Consider the following 18,879-nt stretch of genomic DNA (forward strand, 5'->3'; position numbering starts at 1 on the left):
AATGAAAGTAATAAGAGCAAGTACTACTTTATTATCATTGGACAAAGTTAGGAGATTAAAAGAAACATGAACTTAACGTCATAAAGCTTCAATAGAAGAAAAAATTACGTAACGCGTCCAATTCGTTTTATATTACTAAGATTTCACTTACATTAATTTTTTTTATTTTGTTGTGTATTGTCAATACAACTAGACTTATTTTCTTTTCAGGCCTTAGGTATTTTCATTCGAACCACAATCAATAAATTGTTTCTTCCAGTCACCCTGTTCTCCAGCCAAGACGAGGTTTTAGGTTCAAATCCAACCTCCACCACTTAAACACTTAGGAGAAAGTACTGTCTCTTGAGTATAAATAGCACAAGTGGCAGTCAATTTAGTCGTTTGGATTCGGTAGAAAAGTGAAGGTCCCTTTCTTTCAAACTAAATACCTTTATTATTAACTTATTTAATAAGGGTAACCAGCACCAAACCATTGTTAATTTGAGCCTCTTCCAACAAGCTTCTCAAGCCAGCTACTTGGCTAGCTGCTTCCAGTTTCACCCGCCAAGTTAGACAAGACTTTTTTTTACTTCGTGGTTGGAGTCGAAAACTCCACGGTCGTAAGCTTTGATTTGGCGAAGAAATTTACAGTGACAACTATTATGAAGCTATCAACGATCGTGAAACTTTTTTTCGCAGAAGGACCTCCCATGTTCAACAGGTCGATGTGAAGTTTGCTACTAATTAATATCCCAACGAAGAAATATTCACACCAAATCATTTCAAATGATGGTATCGGAAGATGTTCCGGGACAAGCAAGGTCCTACACTCTTGACCATTCTAACAGAAATCCTGTACAAAAAAATACAAAGAACCTTCAGACTTGCAAATTGTGGCAGTAAATCAACATGTTATTGGCATGAAATACTATTCTCGAGAATTGATTCAAAACAACAAATTGGCTTACGATTGCATTGCAAAAGTATTTTAACGTTCCTTTTGTCGCATGTTACAAACTGGGCTCTCTTCCACATGCAAGCCAGTCACTGATTTAATTAATAAGTCTCCTGGTCCTACCAAATAAATAAATAAATATTAACTAGGTCACTCGATATTTGTGCAACAATTTGAGAAACACGTATTCAACTTCAATACTCTGACTAACAAGAGATAACTACCTACAATAACAACAAAAAAAATACCTCTCTCTCTCTGCTCTACTCTATACATCGAATGGAAGTCGAACTTAATTAAAACTTCAACAACCACAAACTAATTGATTTCGTGCATGATATCAAAAAAGAGCGAGAGAATATCCAGAATATAGTTGGGAAAAAAGCCTCAACACACACACAGAGCCGTTTTGTCGGTTATCCGGGTAGGTATACTACACATATTCTCGCCCATCAGGATGGAATAATGAATTTAAATATTTTACAAATGGTCATCGTGGTTTTTTCACCACCATTTCTCTCTTCTCTTCTCCATTACCATTACTTACCCAGCAGCCTCGTCATTTTTGAATTCGAAGAATGATTATTTCGAAATGAACCTAATTAAACCATTTGGTTTTTCGACCAATCAAGCTCTCTCTTCCTCTTGCCGCCCACTTCTACTCTCTACCGACGACCATATACTTTACTCAAATTATTCAGATGAATGATTTTTATCGCTAAAAAACCCAAATAAATTAAATTTCCAATATTATATAGCCCAAGCGAATAACTTATGCGAAATATATGTGAATGTTGGAAAATTGAAAATGAATTTACTGAAACTTTGTGCGGTTTTCTACATGAATTGAAATGGATAGTCTAATTACACTGGTCAACAAAATTTAACTTTTTTTTTGCCACAAGAACCAAAATATACTTTTCTAGTAGTTTTTGGGGTGCTGAATCCGAATCTGAAGTCAGAAAAATTTGATTGGCCTCCGTTTTTGAAATATTACCGTTATAAAATGCTAAAAAACGTCATTTTGGCTGTTTTCGAGGTTCTGTTTTAATGTGGGGTAATTCATTACAAACAAATTTGTAAAGGTGATTATAAGAACAGATATTCTTCTTTCAAAAACTGTTTAAATCTTTCCGATATCTCTTTTATTGCTCGAGATATCTTAAGTTTCAGTTAAAAAGCTAAAGAGAAACTAAATTTAATCTAAAGTTTAAGTCACTGGTCACAGAATTTTTGCCACAAGAACCAAAATATACTTTTCTAGTAGTTTTCGGGGTGCTTAACTCGAATCCGCAATCAGAAAAATTCTATTAGCCTTCGTTCTTGAAATATAACCGTTATAAAAAACTTTTTTTTGTATTTTATAACGGTAATATTTCAAAAACGAAGGCTAACAGAATTTTTCTGATTGCGGATTCGAGTTTAGCACCCCGAAAACTACTAGAAAAGTATATTTTGGTTCTTGTGGCAAAAAAATTTTGATTTGGTTGGCCAGTGTTGTTTCTGATTCAAAGACCGCTACTTAAATTCTAAATATCTCGGGCATTAAAAGAGATATCGGAAAGATTTAAACAGTTTTTGAAAGAAGAATATCTGTTCTTATAATCACCTTTACAAATTTGTTTGTAATGAATTACCCCACATTAAAACAGAACCTCGAAAACAGCCAAAATGACGTTTTTTAGCATTTTATAACGGTAATATTTCAAAAACGGAGGCCAATAACAATTTTCTGACTTCAGATTCGAGTTCAGCACATCAAAAACTACTAGAAAAGTATATTTTGGTTCTTGTGGCAAAAACCTTGTTGACCAGTGTTATTACAGATGGGAGGTTCTGTTCTGAAAAATTTTACTTATTGGATTTTTCATATTTTTCAAGAAATTGATATAAAACAAAACTACAGTTGTAATTCTGCGGCTATTTTTGTAAGCTTCCTCACCGGGTACTCTTTTAAATGATAAGAATTCCAGATTTTCAAAATGGCGCCCAATGTGAGACTTGGGTTTATTAATAAAGTTGTCATCAATTCTTAGGTACTTCAAATTGTAAAAAAAAAGTAGTCCAGTAAAATTGTTATATCGTATGTAGCTTCCTTATAAATGGCGCCCAACGTGAGACACTAATTTTTTCGTGAATTTAAAAGTTGTTGTTCAATAGTTGGTATACCACCAATAAATAAAATTATTTCTCATTTATTGAAAGATCTGTTAATTAAAACCTCGTAATAAATGGCGCCCAACGTGAGACATTAATATATTTAAAATACAACTACCTCGCATCCTAGAAAATCTGTCATTATAGTTTTATCCTGAATATCAACTCAATGAAGAGTGTATAAGCAAAAACAAAACAACTTATCAACTCACAAAACGGTTTCGGTAACAGTAAAATTGAAATCTTACAGGTTATAGTTTCTATAAGGCTTCTTTTAAGAACTAAATTTTAACTTTATAAGACTTCCATAAAGCACTTCTCTAAATAAATTTTTATGCAAATCATAACTTTGTTGACTGCTGTTTTTTAAGATTGGTTAAAAGCGTTCAAAGAAGTCTCATTGAAGCTTGATATAATTCGCTTAAAACGTTTATAGAAATTAAATGAAGCAATTACTTCTTTAAGATTTCTTTTATAGTTTCCCAGAAACTTTATAGAGGAGCTTGTGGTAAGTTCTTGAAATTGTTAACGAAGCTTAAAATTACTTATATTAAAGAGTTGCATTCCCAACTAATGAAAAATAAAAAATTTCGAAACTTCGCAGTAAATAGCTTCTATAATAGTTCCATAAAACTTCTACAGAACCAACTTACGCTTTTTCAAAAAATTTAATGATTTTTTTAGGTTTATTAAAACCTTCTAAAATTGAGATTGCATGACAAAATATTTCTTTAACAGCTTTTCTATAATAAAGCCTCACGAAACCTTCAAACACTTTTTTAATACAGATAAAGGTATTTCCCATGATTAAAATAAAATTATATTGCTTTTTCAAATCACGAAAAGGTCAACCTCTCAAGAAGTATGATGTTTTTTTTTTTTTTCTTTTAAATATTACCAAGACCACCAAACACTCAAAATATTATTAAAACATTTGAATGTTGGTATTTTTTATATTGAAGCAATTATTCTTATTCAAGCTACGTATTTTTGTTTTTATTTTTCCTTCAAAATAATTTTAAACTTTTAACAATTCATCTGGTATATTTTTATTTGTACCTTTTTTTCCTTAATTTGAATCAAAGCCTCAGATAAAAAAAAAATAACAAAAACGAAATCAAAAAGAAGGTTAAATTTACATAGTCCTGAGGCGGTTTTTTTTTGCTTTTATTTTATTCATTGTTAAGATACCTGGATAATTTGCATATTTTTATGTCAAAAGAAACAATAAAAAAAGTTAAAATTAAAATACCTCAAGGCAAAGCGAAAAAAACCCACATAAGAATTACAAATTGAAATAAATTAGGAGATAATAATTGCAAGAAAAGTATTTAAATACTATGTAAACGTGTTCTTAGCATATTGATGGCATACACAAGGATTTATTCTTAGTGCTGAATAGCTGAATGTGAAAGATTTTTAGTAACAACAAAATTTTAATTTCTATATTGGAAAAAAAAAATAAATAGAATTTTATCAAATAATTTTAAAATCGTTGTTTCACTTGGCATGTTTTTTGGGTATGGTTGCTGAATAGCTGGCTGAATAACACAAATAATATTATTTCATAGATAAGATTAAGCAAGTTGGGTAGGAAATTCGCTAAAAAAATATATATTGTAAAGATTTTTAGAAGGAAAAATAGAGAGAAAAACTTTATTATCATCTTAACAGAATTTCTGAACTTAGGAATTTTTCTGCATTTTTTTCAAATATTCATTCGACTACTTTAAAATAAGTTTTAGAGAATCTTAAACATCAAAAATACCTACCCACATTTGTTTTTAACACTTAATTCAAAATAAAAAGTGTTAAGTACTGTTTGCTGAATAGCTGAATAGCTGAATTCCTGCCATTTAAAATTAAAAAAAAAAAAAATTACTCTTGTAAGCCTAGTAAATTCTTGAGAAATTAACTTATTGCTTGCAAATTAAAGTGGACACCAAAAAATATTTAGGTTATAATGTGCTGAATAGCTGAATTTATTCAAGAAAGTTAACATAACATGATTTTACTAATTCAGCTTGTTTTATTCGTATTTTCCGCTGCTGAATGACTTTTATTTTTTAATTTTAAATTATGAGGATTAAATTCAAGTTTTAGGAAAACCAATTTCAATCATGTGCCATATAGCTACTCTTTTCCTCCAGAAAATATGAAACTTTTTTTTTTCATTTTGTAGAGAAATTTTTGAATTGGAGGAAACAACGCATTGTCAACTACAAAACTAAATAAAAGAATCAGGACAGCAGCCCAACACTCAACCACTATAAACAACACACATTCAAAAAAAAAAAAAAAAAAACATTCGCCAAAATTTACCCTCAGGATAAGGAACACCAAAAGGAAGCTAGCTACTGTCTCTTGCTTTCTAGTTTATACTTGTTTATATATTTTCTGTGTTTCGTGCTTCTGTCAGATTCTGTTGCTGACTGCATCCAAACACCATTTTCTCATAATTTTTTGAACTCACTAAAATGTAGCTGCTATGTGCTGGTGTGCACCATTTACTCGGATATGTATGTTGCCAGCTATTTTTCATTTTTGTTTTTCGTTTTATCTGCTTTTTTTTAGTTATTCAAGAGGATTCATGGAAACGTATCCTACATACGAATACGAGGATATCCACTTTGAAACAATTTTTTTTTTTTTCAAAAAAAAAAAAAAAACATAGCGAGGACACTTCATATTCGGGATAGAATCGAGTGTGCTACTTTCTTTCATAAATTTTCTACCACCAACGCCAACAACGTATAGAACTTCAAGCCTAAAGCTAAGGAAGTTAAATTTTTGTGTTTTTATGCCAAAACGCGTTTTTTTTTTGTCTTTAATGGGAAAACTTTGTGTGAAAGATACTAGATAGGTACTCATATCCTCTTTTTGTCTTTAAGTAACTCAGGGAAATTAAATTGAAGTTTCTATGATAGTTGAATTAACTGAAAGGATTTAAAAAAAAAACCTTCGTAATGAGTTTTTAAGAAACAAACTTTAGAGTTAAAGTAAAAGCCAAACAAAATTTCTTACAAAAAGTTTGGCCAAGTTTTTGTGAAAGTTAAGGAAACCCTTTAAACACACTCTGCAAGTCTCTTTTTTACTCATGTGGGACTTATAGAAATTCAACCTAATTTCTATTCTTTCAGTTTCCTTCTTTGTGAAAAAAAAAATAAAAAAATTGCCCAATTTTATAAAAATATGTTTATCTAGATTTATTGTTTTTTCTTGGTTTTCGTTAACTTGGAAGCCATTTTGTCGCGAGGGTTAAGAATTTTCTTTTTGTAAAAAAAAATGCCCCTGTCTGCTTTCCGCGTGTGTAAATCTTATCGGTATATACTTGATTGTTCTTATATGTTGAAAGCTTGAACACCATTTTATCGCGAGTGTTAAGAAATCTCTTTCTTTTGTTGTTCGTATTTTTGATCGGGTTTGAAAAATTAATGGTTTTTTTTTCTTACTTAAAAATCCTTCATTCAATTCTTTTTTTTTTTATTATTTATTTAAAAAAAAAATTCATATCGAGAAAAAATATAATATTTCCTGAAATAAAAATAAGTGTTAGGTACATAAAAAAAAAAAAAACACTCCTCTGACACGTTTCAAAATGAAATTTCACTTTGAATTGAAATCTACCACTAGAAAACTAAATTCCCTTTTCGTGTTTTGCCAAAAAAAAAAAATGAAGTGATTTTTTTTTTTGATGGAATGTTGATAAATATTTGCCCTAACATCAGGATAAAATATAAAAACTATTTAGAATATAAAAAATTCTCTGCAAAATATTAATAAACACGTTGTTTATTTTTTTATTTACGAACTCAACATCAATTGTAAAAATATCAAAATATGTGTGTGCACATCAAATTCTACACACATCCGCTAATAAACGATAGTGAGTGTAGGTCCTTAAAAAAATTATTCTCTCCCAAATTTATTGAAAAAAAGAAGAATTCCATTGGTAACAAAAAACAGCACCTATTCCATTTTTTATCGATTTTGTCTAATTGCACTGCAAACAGAATCACATTTTTGTCAATACAAAACGAATAATGTGTTATCTTTTGTTAACATTTTTCAAATGGTTTTATTTACATTCTTTGTGACTCAACATCAGTTAATTGCAATACACTAACCTAATACCTAAAGTGTATATTTTGAATGTTAGGATCTTTTTACAAATAAATTTCATTCAATGAGAAAACTACATAATTGGCACCAAAATAGGTAAAAAAGAACTAGCTCTTATTAATGCCTACTTTTTTATTGGTATAAACTGGTCTAATTTATAAACATCTCTAAAAAGTTTCAGGCGTTATAAAATGCTTTCTTTAAAACTAGTCTCATATATGTACATATTTTGACTTGTCTTCATTTTGATGTGTTTGGATTGGTATCAATTGGTCTAACATAGATTTTATTTACCATATTCTGATTGATATAAACGATCATTGCTGCTGCTTGCATGTTTTATTTGATTTAAACTAATTTTTTTTATGATTTTGTTAAACAACATTTTGAAAAATGCAGTGAGTTGGGTTTTAAGGGGGGAAATCCCTCTGGAATTTTTTATTTTTGCATTATTTTTTTTTTGCGTAATAAATTTATTTATCAACCGAAGAAACTATTTTCAGTGGTCTTAGCCTTAAATGAAGCCTCAAAAGTGCCCAGATAGTCCCGAAACCAATGCGCTCCGAACCTACCATAGTACGAAAACGAAAACTTTAAACGCATTTTTTTCGAAACTAGTTTTTTTCCGCGCCGTGCAATGTAACTCAAAAACTAATGAAGCTATCGACTTGAAATTTAAAGCAAATTACTCCTTAACTTATTGGCCACAACATGAACCTAAAAGTTGAATAAAATTTGTACAGTAAATATTTTTTTTAACTACTTCTTTGTAAAAAAAACATGGTTTTTTTCGTTTTTTTGATTTCTAATTTTTATTTTTCATTTAAAAAAAAAATAAATTTAGGTTCATGCAATGCGTACTAATATCATCTAACGGAAAAAAATTTCCTTTTGATTTAAGATGATTTCCTGGACCTGTGCTTTGCACGGCGTAAACTAGAGGCGTCAACTTTGAAAGGCTATAGAGCCGCCATTTTGTTATTTTTTCATTTCAAAAAAAATTTTTTTCAATACTTAATAATGTCAATAATATTTTGTCTTTTTCCAAATTTCAATAAGTGCTTTCAGTTTTTCATAAAAAAATATTGAAAAAGGTGTCGTCCAGAGGGATTTCCCCCCTTAAGAAACTTTTTTATGGTGTATTAGAAAAACCTTGATTGGCATAAATTATTTGTACATCGTTCTTATTCAATTAAACGGCTGGATTTCATTAGTAGATTTAAGATCAATTAACAATTTTTTTGCAATTGTTATAGGTCGGTTTTGTTTTTTTTTGAAGTGAAAACTTCTTTAGTATCGTAGTGATTTGAAACAAGATGAAACGAAAACGCGACACGACTTCAACTTGTTATAACTTTTTTGTTTTAACAGATAGATGAATGAAATTTGTACTGTAGATAGGTAATTAAATACATTATAATTGTACAAAATTTCAATTAATTTCATATTCAAAATTCGGAGATAACGGTAAAAAGCTGTTCTTTTCCAACACACATTATATCTTTTGATGTAGTGCACATACAAATTTGATTTAACTTTAATACGCATGCTGATAACATAACCTTTTATTTGATATATCACACATAACGTTACGTGCTCTACAAGTTACACAATCTTAAATTGAAAAAAAATTTAAAAATATCTCAAAACACATGTGGAGATCTGTTGGCGATGACCAGCTACCAGTGTAGGAAGTACCGTAATCTCAGTCTGGAAATTCGACATGGTTGACTTTAAAAAATTAACTTCTCTTGTAAACATCTTTGAAATAAGATTTATACATTATTATACAAGGTGAAACAATAAGCTTTCACATGGTATAAAATTTTTTATAGGTTGTTAGGGAATAAATGCATTTAATAGCGTGAGAAGATAAAAATACGTGTTTTTTCGCTTTTTTTTATGGAAATTGATCGAGTTCAAAAAATTCTAGCTCTTTTTTTAGATGTCTCATAGACCTGATCGATATACAGGGTGTCCCACAGTCACCGCCCCAAATGAAAACCATGGATTCCTGAGGTCATTTTAAGTCGAAAAACTTATGAGGTAATTTTCTCGTTTTCGTCCCGTTTTCGAGTTACCACGGTTCTTATGATTTTTGCTCTCTTGTCCTTTAACTGACTTTATCTTTGCCAAACTACGTTTGATTTGAAAGATTTTTTTTATAACCAATCAAGAATTTATTACAGTTTTAGTTTGTCTTAAAACTTTTTTTCTGCGGACAACCGTTTCTCCACAGTAGCCTTTTTTATGAAATAAAACCTATTTTTTTTTATGAAAATAAACTGGGCTTTAATTCAAAGCACAAAAAATTAATACTCATTAACGTGTTTTTTTGACTTAAATGATATGAAAGTGTAAAAAACAACTTAAAAAACGAAGAAAATTGTGTTTGATGCAAAATTGTGGAGAAACGGTTGTCCGCAGAAAAAAAGTTTTAAGACAAACTAAAACTGTAATAAATTCTTGATTGGTTATAAAAAAAATCTTTCAAATCAAAGGTAGTTTGGCAAAGATAAAGCCAGATAAGGGAAAAGAGAACAAAAATCATAAAAACCGTGGTAACTCGAAAACGGGACGAAAACGAGAATATTACCTCTTAAGTTTTTCGACTTAAAATGACCTCAGGAATAAATGGTTTTCGTTTGGGGCGGTGACTGTGGGACACCCTGTATATATTTTGAGCTAAGACAAAAAGCTTTCAGATGATATAAAATTTATATAGGTCAAAAATATAAAAAACATTAATTTGAAGGTGATAGAATAAAAATAGGTAGATTTTTTCTATTTTTTTCAAGAAAAATGATTTTTTAAGGTTTCACTTCTACCACGTGTGAATTGCACACATGATTTTTTTTTGCTAAAAATGATTATTTCATCATATTTTATAAACCACCAATTGGTATAAACTGCTCTTAGAAGTTACTTTGCCACAATCGGAAAATTTTTAAATCAGAATGAAGATTTTTTTAAACAAAATAGATTTTAATTGTTTTTGACCCATTTTTTTATTTTGTTTAGCAATTTTTTGATTGCTATAAATTTGTATAAGGTGTATACTTGCTTTTATAAACTTTAAAGTGGCACAGTCGAAGATCACATGCAGCAATATCATAAATCAGACTCCCTTCGTTCCGGTATTTAAAAGTTTTCTTATTGGTATAAATTGAAATAAAAAATCATTGCAATCAGAATGCAGATCTTATAGTTAAAAAATCATGCCTTATCCTGTTTAGGCACCTTTTTATAACTTGTCTAGACGTTTATATTTACTGAAGGTCAAACTGCAGTTCAAAAATTCTTTTCCCAACACTTCCCGCGAACAGCTAATTGGTATAAAGTGCTGTACAAAATCTGTTAGCTACAATAAACCTAGTTAAAAATCAAAAATAAATTAAATAACTACTAAGACCTTATATTTATCATGTTAATTTTTTTTTTTTGTGATTAAACAAACTCTGATTGGTATAAACTAGTCTTATATTCATTCTTACTACAATTAATTTTAAAGCAGATTCATCAATCAAAATAATGTTAATTTGCATCTTGTCTATATTTTTAACATAATATACCAATTTTTGTAATGGTATAGTTTGGTATAATCTGGTATAAAAAATACCTCGAAATTAAATACACTTATTAAAAAAAACTTATTTTCATCACGTTCAGATTTACAATGCCTTATTTTACCATCTGATGATTGGTATAAATTGGTCTAAAGCATCTATTGACTTTGTAAACATAGCTACAATTTAAAGGTTAATACGAACTCCTATTATGAAAATAACTCATTTTAGTCTGTTTCATGACTCTAAACAAATTCTTATTGGTATAAAATTCTATTTGAGAAAGAGTAAATACAAACGAAGATCTTTAACATAGTCCTTACTCTTAAACAGACTTTGAAAACTTTCCAAATTTCATTTTTTGTTTACAATTCAATTATTTTGCATAACCCAGAGGGACAAATTCTTTTTTTAACTTCCAACAAAAGAGGCTAAGTAACAGTATTTTCCTTCTGATTTCATATATCCAACCCAATATACTCATACGAATCAGAATTGGACGGTATTAGATATTATTTTTGTTTTTTTTTTTGTGGAAAAACATTTTTCCTCAGGGAGCATCTTTTAGAAAAAAAAAAGAAACGAAAAATAAAGTATCTGAAATCCACATTCTGATTATGCTAATGCGATAAATGTACGAGTTGAAGATATCAAAATCGGATTTCTTTTCACCACACAAACACACACACAGAAGAATACATCGTAAGCCAGCCATATCACTGGATGTCTTCAAAAACGATTTAACTTTTGGTTTCCATTGCACAAGCTCCCATTATTATGCTTGTAGGTACCTACAACCAGTGGATGTAGTAGGCCATTATGACAATGTCTTGACGTGTAATGTATGAGTCCTTGGGATTAAATTTACCATTTCATACCCATCACAACCCTCTCTCTCCAACCAAAAACACAATATCAAAACGACTATAAACATTTTGATTTCAGATTACACATATGCCTTGGAGGTTTTCAAAAAATTCACCTTTTGTGTTTGAAAAAAAAAAAATAGGATTCCAAAAACGAAGATACGACAATATAATATGCAATTTATACAATTTGAATTGAAGTTCAAATTTTACAACAATTCAGTAACACATCGGGAAGAAAAACGCCCCAAGGATATTTCTTTTCGCTTCAACTTTGCAAAACGATTTCATTTATATTCCAAGGTGTGTATGTTGGGGGCATTTATGCAAAAGTAGATACAAAAATAGTATAGAAAGTAGTAGAAGTTTTACACACACTTTTTGGAAAATGATTTTGTTCTTCTTGGAATGTGTTTCTTCTTTCCTTTATATCGCGTCAGATAAGGTCCTTTTTTGAAGATGAAAAAAAGAAAATTCTTATCCCGAATATGACCCAGGGGAGTGTTTTAGAGATTGATGTATTTGTCGACAAATAAAATTGGGTTCAACAACAAAAGAATAAAATGTTATTTACCCAGGGAATAAAGCGCGTGTTTCAAAAAGAGTATGTGGGTGGGTGTAGTATGTGTGTGTGTTTTTGAGGGAGTTCAATTTAAATGTTAAACTGCCTTGTGATGTACTCTGATTTATAGATCTTAACAGCTACTTATTCAGCATCGTTAGGCTCCATTAATGCGAGATAAAAACGATGTTCTGAATCCGTTCATTTATTTTATATCATTTCAAAAAATGATGTTAAGATGTATATTTTAATGTTTTTTATAGCAAATGTATCCTGATGCCATACATTAAAAACGTCTTTTAGATTTGATCTTTTGAATTATTTTCCGTGGATTTAATTTTTTTTTTCTTACATCCTAAGATTTTGGCAAGAAAAAAATGTTGAAAATGGCGCCCAATGTGAAACCCTTACCTAATCTTGGACATCCTGATGCGATAAACTAAAAATGTCTTTAAGATTATTTGATCTTTTGAATGATTTCACCTGAATGCAATTTTTTTCACATCCCGATGCTTTGGTAGGAAACATTTTTTTAAAATGGCTCCCAATGTGAAACCCTTACCTTAATCTAGGACAATCAGATATGTAGTTACTATTAATTGACCTTAAAACATAAAAACTTTAATTTCCTTGGCTTTGTTTGGATTTTAAATTTTTTACTAATGTATCATGGCGCCCAACGTGAGTCATCGGTTATGATATTTTAATGTTCATTTAATTGTTATTTCTTCGTAATATCCTTGTTGAAGACTGTAAAATTTATTATGAAAATGATATATTGTGCTAAAAACTATGATTTGGTGCCTTGTTGAAAATGGCGCCCAATGTGAAACTCTTTCTGTTATCTAGGAGAATTTTTTAATTACGATTAATTGATCAAAAATATAAATACTTAAATTTCTTATAAAAAAAATTCTTATAAAAATGATAACTTTTGCTAGAAACATTGATTTGTTATCCGCAAAAATGTAATTCTTTCCTTTAAGAAATAAATATCTGCAAAATCATCATTTATATAAAAATATTTTATTTTATTTTTATTTACCGGGAATTACTTCTGAGACAAAAAAAAAAAAAACCAACGAACACATTAATCAAATTGAGTCTCACAAAACGGGGTCCAATAAGCAAACAAAACTCAACCAACCAAAAGGCACAATAAATCCTTAGAAAATCCTTAAAACGGAGACATTTATCCCAATTCGTTTTGTTTTCTTATTTATTTTTTCCTTTCTTCATATAAATAGAAAGATGCTGTGTTATATATATGTACTTTATATGAAGGGTTATAAAGGATAAAAAGTTAGCAAATTGCACACCGCAGGAACGACAACGTAAAATAGCAATAAAGCTAAACCAAGCAGGAGGCGCAAACTTGGTTGTTTGTCATACACAATACACATATATAAAATACACCACGAACAATCGACACCATTGTGTGTTATAGTTGTTGCAAACTTTTGTGTTATAGGCAATAGCAAAAAAAAAAAATAAAACACAGAAGGATATTGTTTTCATTCTTTTGCTATTGTGTGAAAAGGATTGAGGTGAAAATGGAAATGTAAGTGAAGGGGAAAAAAGCAAGGTGTAACAATTATTGTCTATAACAGGCTTGAGTTATTTTTCTGTATATGTGTTCTAAAACAAAAGGAAAATGTATAGAAATGAGTAAGAGTATGAACAAAAAAATCGTCTCGATAGCACAATCGATTGGGTTTCCAATTTATTTCCCACTGAATGGTATTCATGTTACACCTACACACCATCACAAAATGATTTGTTTTATTTATTTGGTGGAATAAATTTTCAAATGTATCAAATTTCGATTAGAAAAGTGTTGGAAATCCATACAAAATAATATAAAGAAAATGTGAAATTACGACTCAAAAATGACAATTTTAAAAAGTAATTTTATTGAAAGATCATGATAATATCACTTGACAACACTTTTTTTCTATTTTTCATTTTTCTATATATGTTGTGAAAAATTCGTTATTGTATTAGTTTAACATCATTTTAAATGTCTTAATTATTTGTTTAATCAAATAAAACTACGGAATTCTTAGAATTCTACATATTTGTGAATGGCGCCCAACGTGAAACTTCTTCTTTTTTTAACAATTTAACAATTTGTCGCACTGGAATGAAAAATGCGATTTTTCAACGAATTCATCATTGCTGTTTTTTGTGTAAAATGCATAGTAATTAAACTTTTGTCTGAATGGCGCCCAACGTGAAATGTTTTGTCTGAAAACACGATGCTTTTCATTTCATTTCAATTTTGACCTGTATTTAGAAAATTTTGTAAGTTGAAGGTAAGCTAATTTAACAATGCCTTTCTTTTCATCACAATATTTTTACAAAAAAAAACATAAAAAAAGGCTTTTATAAACCTATCATAAGCAATGGAATATGTTCATTGTTCATCAAGTGGATTGCTTCTGATTTATCGTTTGCTATCTTTTATGTATATTGATGCGAGGAGATGAAATAATTCAAAAAGCAGTTCTTGCTTAATAAATCCAATTTGAAATTTGTGATGTTTCTAAAAAATAAAGTAAAATTCATATTTATTAAATTATTGGCGAAATGGCGCCCAACGTGAAAATTTGTGTTCTTTCATTAAAACGATGACATTCATTTCATATCAGTTTTTCATCCTGAATTGAGAAAATCAATATTTTCAAAGAAGTGAACCAATAAGTCCTTATCAGCGGAATTTTGATTTAAATGGCGCCCAACGTAAAACTATGTTGCTTGTTAAATAAATCAACGACAACATTCACTAGAATCTGATTTTTAATTTCTAATTCAGTTCTATAATAGGACAAATATTGCAAAAAAAAAACTTGTTCCAAATATGACATTAAAGTTGCCTACTATAATACTACGGCATTTTTATGCCTCAAAATCATCGAAGCAAACAAATTTCACCAAGAACCTTTTTTTCTATTTTTTAATAATAATCTCAATCTGAACAAAATATTGAAGTATTTTTGGCTTCTTTTTTTTTTAAATTAGCACTTCTGTGTGCAGTTGAGCTAAAAATGGCGCCCAACGTGAAATTTGCTGTCTTTTCATTTTTAAGTTGGATCACACTATATTAATTCCATTTTTGTTGTGAGTTCACTGATTTTTACCTCGCTTCTCTTTATGATCCAAATGCAATCCTGTTTCGAAGCGTCTTTAAAAATGGCACCCAATTAAGGCCCTTCATCGTTGCATTGGTGTCGGTCGTTTGATAACGACAGGGACATTCGCATTTTCGATGTGAGTATTTATACGATAGGAATTATCTTGATAGGAATTTTACAATTCAATTTGATAAAAAAAAAATGGCGCCCAACGTGTAATTTTCTTCTTTTTTTTCTCTTTATAAAACAAATATATATCATATCAATTCTCATAAAGTGCAGGTCTTCACCTCAGGACTACAGATTAATAAAGTCAACTAAATATTTGTTTAGTTCAATTTTCAAGACATTTTGAAATCATTCGCCAAAATTGTCATTAGTTAAATCATTCAAACAAAAATGCCTATAATACAACCAAAATTAATCTCCGTACCTTTATAAATATTATAAATCAAACAACATACAAAATTTAACCTAAATTCGCAGCAAACCACAATTTGACTCTCCAAAATCAACCCAACCAACCATATTATCTGGCTGAGTGAAATATTATGGTCCTTGAATAAAACTGTCAGTTGATATTAATGCTTAGTATCAAACACATACACATATTCACACATAAATTATATCATTCTCTCCTTGTCTTACACCACAATATCACTCTGTGAAACATTATAGTATACCGGAAAAGAGTATTAATGTGGTTTGTTTGTTGGTATAATATCTATGCTTCAATTTATGACAGACAGAAGAGTGAGACGAGAGGAGATGAAATTAGGACCAAAGAAGTGAGAGAGGGATATAATAATAATAATACGTTATATCCTTAACGAATCTAATTAATTGTTTATTTTGCAAGTCAATTTCCTCAATTTAACGGTGTGTTTGTTTGTGTGTGTGTGTGTTCATGTGAATGTTTATGCAATATGTTTACTTCAACTATACTGACCGCAATCTAATTACGCGCTACATAAACAACTTATCACCACCTTAATGACCTGTCAACCATAAATATATGCAAACGGCTCTTCGTAAACAACAACACATTATAACATCCGGTTGGTCCCGGTCTCGGTTTCGGTCCCGTCGATGTCGGTGTTATGTGGATATGGTGTTCCGTTTTGGTTGTGATCTTAGCTAACCATCATCATCATCATCAACATCATACACACAAACTAAATCTGATTGCCTTTAGGGGGTAAAACTGCTAGCTTGCTTAGCTGATGGTTGGTTGAAATTTATATTTGCCATGACGTGACAATGATGATGATGGTAATGATGTGATGCGTACTACACCACACGACGACGATGGAGTGAAACATAAAAAAGTGCTTCTGTAGTGTTATTTATTTTTTTACTTTTTCTCGCTCGAAGGACCTTACTTGATTTAAATTAATTTTTAAATTTTATTTATCGCTAAGTTTCATGGATAACAAACTTACCTGAACAAAATATCACCATAGGCACAGTGGATTAACTGTTCATAAAGTAGTGGGCCTTCAGCTAGTTCTTCATTCATTTAACTGAAAAAAGAAAACAATTGTATAGAGCAAAATATATATGTATTACTGTGGGAGCCATTTTTAAGAAGGAAACCCCAAAAAGTTATCACGTTGGGCGCCATTTCATTTAAATACGGAAATTTAAGATAACCTCTCATCTTTTGATTGATCAAAATTGAAACCCAACGTTTCTTCGTATTAAATTAAAATCTTCGCATTGTAGAATAAAACCATGGATTTCACGTTGGGCGCCATTTACTAGCACAAAGCTCACGAAACTAATAAAAAGAAAAATGCATTTTGGAAGTAAAGCTTGGAAAGAACAGAGATTAAATACTTAATTTAAAAAAACTATCACATTTGTATATGAAAGTTTCTCGTTGGGCGCCATTTTCCATTACATTATGCCTTGTAAACTGTTAAATAAAATCGAATTATTTTTAGACTTTCTGTCTTCAAATTAGAAAAAAAAATAACAAATTATATGCTGTCTTAGTGTCTTGAAAAAATAATATCGGTTTCACTTTGGGCGCCATTTAAAAGCCTAAAGCTCGCAAAATTAAAGAAATATGTATGCCTATATGTATTATAAAAGTAAAGCTTAATAAGAACAAAGATTCAATACTAAATTTGAAAATCTACCATCCTTTAGCAATTTTTTTTAGATTAAAGTTTCTCGTTGGGCGCCAGTTTTCATTTAGCTATGCCCTGAATATTAACTTTAAAAAAGAAATCAAATAATTTATAGACTTCGTGTCTTCAAATCAAAAAATCACAAATAATATAATTTAAAACAATAATATACTGGTTTCACGTTGGGCGCCATTTAAAAACTAAAAAAAATAAAAAATATTTTTACATTTTGAAAGAAAAGGTAGGAAAGAACTGAGATTTAATATTAAACTCAGAAAAATTACTACCATCATTTGACAATGTTTTTAGATTAAAGTTACTCGTTGGGCGCCATTTTTCATGAGGTTATGCCCTGCAATATTAACTGTAAAAAAGAAATTGAATAATTTTTAAACTTTGTGTCTTCAAATTAAAAAATAACAAATAATATGCACTACATACTGTCTTGATATCTAAAAAAAATTATATCAGTTTCACGTTGGGTGCCATTTAAGCATTTAAAAATTTAATATAAGTTTTTAGCTCGTTCGCACATATTCACAATTTCAGCTCTAGATAATTTCAAGTCACCCAAGACAATTTGTGTGAAAGAAAATTTGTCATTTGAATCATTTCACCTCCTTCCAATCCTTATAAGACTGATGGCAAAGAAAATCAGAAACAATTCCAAAAAAGATGAACATTTTCCTCTCCCAATTAGTTTTGAATTATTATTGTCTCCTTCAAGACAAATTCATTCTTGCAGCGACAAAAAAATGAAAATACCAACAATAGAAATGTCCTTGCTAATTTGTCGCCCATTAAAAGATTCATCCGGTTTTGTGAAACCCTTAGAAAAAGAGTATCCTTCTCATTTTTTGAAATAAAAAAAAAAAAAAAAAAAACAAGACAAATAATTCCACTTGAATGATCTTTTTTTGGGACTAACAAAAGCCTTATTTCCCCCTTTTTTTGGGTCGATAATGATAATTGCGAGTTTCCATTTCAAGAACATTTTCCCGTATTTTTTTTTTCTTGACACTGTACTTTGTGTATGTCCTTTTCTATTAGCATAACTACCTTCTCACTTGTTTTAAGTTAAATGAAATAAATACCTACTTGGTATTGTGACATGAGTTGAATAATTTTTTTTAATAATATCCTGTCAATAGATGTCGGTATTATTTTTTTTTTTTTTAATTTTTTTTTTTCATTATCCTGACTCCTTTTTTTTATTAATTACATTCCTTGTACTTCTTGTGAATATTTAATTAATGCATTCCTTTTCACTTTTTTCGTTTGTTTTTTTTTTATATTCTTCTTCATCTTTGAATATTCAATGAGCTTCTTGTGATGTGTTGGGTGAGAGAACAAGGTCAGTTATTTTTTTAAACACCAAGTTGGTTTGTTTTTTTGTTTTTTTT

At 29.7% G+C, this 18,879-nt stretch overlaps 1 protein-coding gene across 1 annotated transcript in view; it reads left to right on the top strand.

Moving 5' to 3' along the window:
- Positions 1–808: 808 nt before the first annotated feature.
- Positions 809–18,879, top strand: part of LOC129918112 (uncharacterized) — a 112,045-nt gene continuing 93,974 nt past the window's right edge. The window contains exon 1 of the mRNA XM_055998461.1: positions 809–1,358. The gene's annotated coding sequence lies outside the window, so the exon portion shown is untranslated. The remainder of the gene's footprint in view (positions 1,359–18,879) is intronic.

Source organism: Episyrphus balteatus, chromosome 4 (genome assembly GCF_945859705.1).
Source record: "Episyrphus balteatus chromosome 4, idEpiBalt1.1, whole genome shotgun sequence".
NCBI lineage: Eukaryota > Metazoa > Arthropoda > Insecta > Diptera > Syrphidae > Episyrphus > Episyrphus balteatus.